General features: G+C 37.7%; 1 long non-coding RNA gene across 1 annotated transcript in view; it reads left to right on the forward strand.

Annotated features, from left to right (window-relative positions):
• Positions 1 to 445, forward strand: part of LOC130584187 (uncharacterized) — a 1,590-nt gene extending 1,145 nt beyond the window's left edge. Inside the window, exon 2 of the long non-coding RNA XR_008966493.1 lies at positions 77 to 445. This is a non-coding gene — a long non-coding RNA (uncharacterized LOC130584187). The remainder of the gene's footprint in view (positions 1 to 76) is intronic.
• Positions 446 to 7,095: the final 6,650 nt, after the last annotated feature.

Genomic DNA, 7,095 nt, shown 5'->3' on the forward strand with positions numbered 1-7,095 from the left:
CAGGGCTGGCCAAGGGGCTTGGTCCGGATTAGTGGGGAAGATTAAGATGGTGTGGTTTAAATTTCTCTTTAAACAGTATTTTGCTTATAMTCCGGAGAAGAAAAAAGCGTATTTCCAACAGTTCAGTAATCAYGCTTTACATCCTCACTGTCTTCTGGAGTGGCTGCTCCTTCCCCACCACTGTGCCCGTGCTGGAGCAGKCTGTGTTCCCAATGCTCCCAGCCCATGCCCATGTTGCCTATGCTGTCTGTGCAGCTGGAGGAAAACAGATCGGGCACCAGAAACAACGTGGCCTTCTGCCAGCCCCTTCCAATTCTGTTAGTTATTATTAATATTTTGCTTTCACTGTCTCACAGATGAGAATGAGCATGTTTTTTTTTCCTGGCTTACTCGGATCACTGCCTACCTTTACATTCCCATATAAGAAGTTAAAATCTGGACTTGCTCCATGCTTTTTGTATCCTGTCTTTTGGGGAAAATGCTAACAGCCTCTCTGCCCACTGTGGGTAAAAATAGCGTTTTTCACATTCTTAAAATTGAAGGTTGGCTACAATTTCTGGTTTCCATCTGCCAAATACACAGCTGGTAGAATTTCCTATACTAGAAAATAATAAAGGAAGAAAAAATTGCTTTTTGGGGAGACTTGGGCATAATGAAATATACTTAGTGGTACCTGAGGGGTTCTCACCAACTGAGAAGGAAACATTTCAGGTTGGCACACCACTTTTCTAGAATGTGGTCATTGACACTTGTAGGTCACAAAAGATGGATCTAGGGAGCACTATGGGGATGTCTGGCCCAGGAGTCTGGTATCCAGTGTGGACTAGTTTTAAGTTGCATCCTTGTTAGTGTGCTTACATTAAAACTGATAGGACAATTCTTAGGAATCTGATGTTAAGATGGCTTCTATAAATTAATTAAACTAATTAAAATCTAGAACACTAATTAAAATCTAGAACAAATGAAGATTAGCTTGTGATAAATGCTTTGTTTCTTATATGAAGTCAGGGGTGTTTGCTTTTTGATGAATTAAGGAACTATTCTTTAAAGAACTATTTCTACAATAGAAAACATGTCTGAAAGAACAAAAGACCAGGTTTACAAAGTGACAGAAGTCCRCTCCAGAATACATCTGCCTCAAAGTGGTGCCTGTATATGAAGACTCAAGTGTGCTGGGAAAAAAAAAAGTTCTTGTTTACAGTGATTTTAAATAATAAGCAGTTAATTCAATAAACAGCAGATGCAGACTTGTATAAACCCACATAAAGTAAATAAAATATTTTTGTTAAATATGTAAGAGATTTTTATAATGGACAAAATTCCTAAATAGATTTGCATTTCAATTACATGTCAACATTTCATATAACTATTGAGAAAGTTTAATGTTTCATCTGAACTTTGGCTTAAATGCTCCTGATTTGTATCCACGATCACTTTTCAGGATTTGAAGATTCTTCTTGCCTGAAAGTGGGCAGGAATCCCTCCTAAAGCCCACATTTGCTCTAAAGCTAGTCTGAATCAATTACCACCGAGTTACCAATAAAGCTGCTGTTGCATTTATATCACAGAACTGAACTCTATGGATCTGAAGCTATTTGCGTTACAGCTAGAAACTCAAACAAATTCTGCCATTGTATAAGGACTGGTTTCCTCTACCTTTCAGACTATTTGGGTTACTATTTACAGACCTTTCTGTATTTTTAACCATATTCTTTAACAGAGTACTGCAATATCAGAGATTGTTCTGACAGACAGAAGCTTAATGCTTTGAAAAACATTAACATGAACAAGACACTAAAAAATAAATTCCTCCAACATCGTGCTGACAAACTTAAACAGGAGATGTTTGTTCTTCCCATCAAGATTGGATGACTGTGTTTGTCAAGTCTTTGTTTTGGTATTCTTATCTTCCAGCAATTTTACAGGGCTCGCTTAAGAAATGTAATGAAGTGTCATGTCTTGCTAATAACAATAAATAAGAGTAAGAAAATGAAAAACTAGATAAATTTAGCTGGGGTACACTTTGATACTGCCCTCAGCAGATATATGCACAACCCACAGAGCTGTTCTTCATGTAAGGTTTTTTCATTTTTCAATGTAATACATTTTCTTTAGTTTTGCTGCATTGTTCTGTGAACTCACAGAATTAGTTGGAACAGAATTAATGAGCTTCTTTGTGCATGATGGAATTGAAGCTTCTAAGGATTTTGTTATGGAGGAATCTATACTTACTGAATGTTTACTTTTTTTTTACAGTATGAACCAGTATAGAGTGAATGAATATACAGTAGACTTTCAAAACTTGTTTTAATTAGGGCCAAAATATGATTAGTGCAAACATGATATTTGGAGCTTAACTATGAAAAAGTCTGTAAACATTCTGAAGAATGTTCTTACTATCTTCGTTTAGTTGTTTGTTTATGAACTAAAAATAGGACAAAAAGAACAAACATTTCTAGATATACAACCATGGGAAATGATCAAAGGGGAAAAGAACAAAGAAAATAAGGGTAGATAATACTAACAAATAGGACTGGGTAGGTCTGGACACATAGCCAAGAGCCATAAAGGAGCAGATGGAAGAAGCAACACACAGAGAAACAAAACAGAGTTAAAACTAATATGCAAATCCCTCATGAATTTATTTATATCTTTGGCCTTTASACAACTTTGTTATTTCAATTAGACATCTATTCCTCTCTTACCATGTTACTGATAAAAGTAGGACATGCCCACCCTTTCACAAGTCTAATGTAAAGAAATACCGAAAATAGAAGGTTGGTATATGCTGAGAAAACAGTCCAAGACAAATATTATTGTGGAATTACCTGTAAGCAACCTTTGCAACTGCATTATGTATTCTGCTTTCAAGAAGCTATAACAAACATTTGACCATTCAGTTTAATATGTAAACACCAAAACTAGACAAGAAAAGCATGAAAATCCAGAATATTTCAAGAGGTATGGCTTACCTAGGTAGAAGCTTGCCAATTAGGGGATGAAGTAAGAGCTCTTATTCTGGTTCTGCCTGTTGCTGCAGCTGTTACGTGAACAGCAGAACTGTAAACAATCTTATCAAGCATAAACTTGCATTTCTTAGTGGTTACAAGGTAAGCTACAACATACACACCCCCCAATTGTGGCAGCGAAAGACATTTTTGGGTAAAATGATTACTGAAGAGATTATTAAAAGTGAAAGTCTAGCATATATACYGTACTTTCGGGCATGTTGGAAGCAATTCTAAATTGTTTTCATATCTAGTTCTAAGATATTCCAGAATTTTGAGTTTGTTTATTACCTGAGGAGGTTAGTCTATAGGGTCACTGCTGGAGACCCTGAGTGGGCAGTACATATCTGGCAGTCAATGTTACAGACATCTGGGAGAACATGAAACATTATTCCAAACCATTCCCCTACAGCTATGAACACAGGGAAGTCATAAAAAAAGCTGTCCCCTTAGCAGGGCTAGGGAGCATCCTGTGATGTGCAGCACAGCAGGTGACAGAGTGGCACTGCAAGCTGGAATCTGGTTCCTGCCCACCTTCAATTTCAGCAGAATTACCACCATTTCAGAGGAACTGKAAAGTTCAACTTTGAAGCAGTTGCAGCATCTAATATCTGCAAGGGAAGCTTGGAGAATTTGGCTATCACAGTTAACCTGTACTGGATCTATGGGACTGACTTAGGCTTTGAAAATTAACTCGGGTAACTTTGATATCAAGAAAGTGGCTAAAAGCTGCCATTCAAGATGTTACTCTAATTTTTCAAATCACTGTGAGGCACTGCTTGACAGAACCATGAGCTTTGAATCATGTGGTTCTATGATAAACATCTTTAATTCAAAACTACATTTTTGTTTGCTATTAATCTCACTGTGCCAAACTAGAGCAGCGAGARCCTCACTTTGCAATTTCCTGGCTCCTGAAGATACCCTTCCTGCTTTTCAGGTTCATGTTATTAATATAGAGTCCTTATAGCTGAAAGAAATGCAAACAGAAATTTCCTCTTGTTCTTTAATACTAGAATAAACTTTATATTCTGTATAATATTATGGAAAKATTTTCCCCAGCCAGCTATTTAGAGGTATTGGTGCTTGAATGATAAAGCATTATTTTCAAGGAATGCTGCTCACATCATATCCTATGACAAATTCATCATGCATGACCATGAAAACTAGTCAAGGGATTGTAACTATATAGTGGGTCACACCCAATGTAATGAATTTAACTGTTAGTTTTCCTTTTRAAGGAGGTTGTTCACTTGGCTTCATCCCTCTTTTAAAWTTTTTTTCTTAATTAAAACATATCYGGGGAAGTCTGCCAAACAAAAGAATTCTATGTGTCTTAAACATCTCAACAAGTAACAGTTTAAGGGCTGTTCTCCTCCCCCAGAATAGCTCAGCTATCTTTGATATAATTGTGTATACTTCACAGCCTGCCTATAATAAGCAGTGCAGCAACAAAAGTATATTGAAAAATGGCGTCTGGTCCCAGGAGTTCTCCTGTAGTGTAGGACAGTGAATGCTCATGGCTGGCCAGCCTCTGTGCTCTGTTGTGGCAAAGAATGAGCTGCTCTCTGAGGGCGCTAGGATGCTGGATTTAGACCATTAGCTAATTTTATTTTTTGTGTGAAAGACAAATCATTCCTCCTGAGCAAACAGCAAAATGTGGTTGCTTATCCCTTGCGCAGTGCTTGGGACCACATGTTGAACACGACAGGAGTATTTTTCTCCAACRAGAGAATTACCCCATTGTTTTCTCAGCTTTAATATGGATCTCAAAGCAACATGGGAACAGTTCTAGAGGTATGTGTCAGTTTTTACAGCAGCTCTTGGAATTAGAGGATTGAGTCACCCAAATTCATATGGGGGCTCTCACCTAGCAAGACTAAATTAAACATTAATGTCAATAATTCTGAATAACCAATAGCTTTCAAACTATTCCATAGTACTGTCTAGGCTCAAAGCATAGTTCCAACTTTAGGCACACATATCCTGTATTTAAAACAGATGGGCTCAAATTGCTTAAGTCAGGAATCTCAAAAATGAGAAATGCAGTATTAATGGTTGAAAAAGCCAGGTATAAGTCATTTACCATTGCTTTTCAAAAACATTCTATGACAAAGACATGAATAAATCATATTGCTCCAGGGAATAAGTTAAGTGCTTTAAATCTCATTTCTCTTTCTTCAACTCCTACTTTCCAGTTGCTGAAACAAATGAGATGAGGGTTCTTGGAAAACAGATCCTTTTAGTAAACAACTTCAATTTTATTGCATGGTCTTCATGCCCAGATGATTTTATTTATTATTATTATAGCACACAGGAGCTCTACTAAAAGTCAAAATTGTGTCAGACACTAGGCAAAGAGAGAAAAAAGTGGTGCACATGGCAGGTAACTTAACAATCTAAGACAAGAAACAGCAGGCTACAGTGCCAGGGAGTTCAAGGCCAGCGAGATAAACGCTAACCTCAGCTCACMATCAGCTTAGCTGTTGTTAAATTTCTGTGGGCACCACTGCAAAGGACATTTCAGGAAAGATTTGAAGACAAAGTTACTCCAGTAACTTTGGGTATTTGAGTGAATTTCTCCATGCTGTGGAGTCAGTGTCAAGGCTAGCATGGAATAATGAATTAACACCACAGTACTGTGACTGAATRGAAGTTCACTCTCCTACCAGCATCAACAAGACCAGCATATAGCTGCTATTTGGCTACATCTGCCTGCCTACAACTATTTGTGGAGGTGCAGCCTATAAAAAATTGTTTTTCATAACTTAGTGAAATGGAAGTCACATTTACATCAGCACCTTTTATACAATATTTAAAAAACCACAAGAAATAACTYGTCCTGCATGCCTATCGTAACACCACTGCTTAGCCTGAAAGGTGATCCCCCTGAATTTACTCATTTTATTTACATAATTTTGCATGACAAGAAGGAGCTGGAGGARGATTGAGATAGTATGAAAAAACCTACAATCTATGCATTCAGCAGTCAAYTGTACATCACCACCTTGGATGGCCACTCATGAGAGAAATGGCTGTTCCTGGGGTGGACAATGACAGCAGGCTGCAAGGCTCAGCAACTGCCTTCCCTGACTATGGCAAATGCCAGACAACCTTAATAACAGGGTTTGCCACCTGACTCTCCAGTAATTATGTTATTAATATTATAAGCATCCAAAAGCTGAGGATGAAAGTGTTTATCTAGGATTTCTATTAATCTGCATGTATGTGAAATTTTCTTATCTGAAAGATGTCTGCCCTCATTAGGGCTGAAATTGTTAGATATGCTATGTTCCCTGGCATGTATGCCAGGATTTAGGACTAGATTTTAGCTGTGTGGCAGAGCCGCAGTTTGCAGCAGCAGTTTGCAGTACCAGTTCACCACAAAAATATACAAAGGGCCRAAACATGCCCTCCTAAAATAAAACCTACCTACAGACACTATGGAAAATGAATTCAGTGAGGAATTTCTCCCATTTTTTCCAACAGAATTTTCCCCTTACTCTTTTGTGAGGGGAATGAGGAATCCTCCTGTGAGGAAGGTTCTGAAGAAGTGTCCCAGACTTAGTCCCCAGGAATGCATGCAGAGCCCAAAAAGCCGCCAYGGTCCAAGTTCAGCCACATGGAGCCCACATGCTCCTGCCAGAGGTGACACTTGCTCAGGGCAGCTCTATCGGAGCCACACAATCAGGAACTCCCTCTGTTTGTGACGATGCCATATCTGATCCTTTCCTTCCTGAATATAAATAGTTTCATTCTCAAGAACGGCCAGTGAGATATTAATCATAATTTCATGTTGCTATTTTTAAAAAATAGATACACAGCTTTGTCATGCACAACTTCCAACAGGAAATATTTTCACATTGTGGGAATGAATGTAACTCTTACTGACCAATAGAATATTCATGTCCCATTTTGCATGTTTTATTATGGTTATCCAATTTTATATGGACAATTTAAAATTACCAATTTTATAATTATGAAATACTGAAGCATTTTATTATAGTCTTGTTATTTCATTAATTATTAGTAACTGACTAGTGAATTTAAAGGATCTTTCAGCTGGTAATGTTATTTTTCAGCCTGT

Source organism: Malurus melanocephalus, unplaced genomic scaffold (assembly GCF_030028575.1).
Source record: "Malurus melanocephalus ecotype Western Australia unplaced genomic scaffold, MMel_1.1 scaffold_14, whole genome shotgun sequence".
Classification (NCBI taxonomy): Eukaryota; Metazoa; Chordata; class Aves; order Passeriformes; family Maluridae; genus Malurus; species Malurus melanocephalus.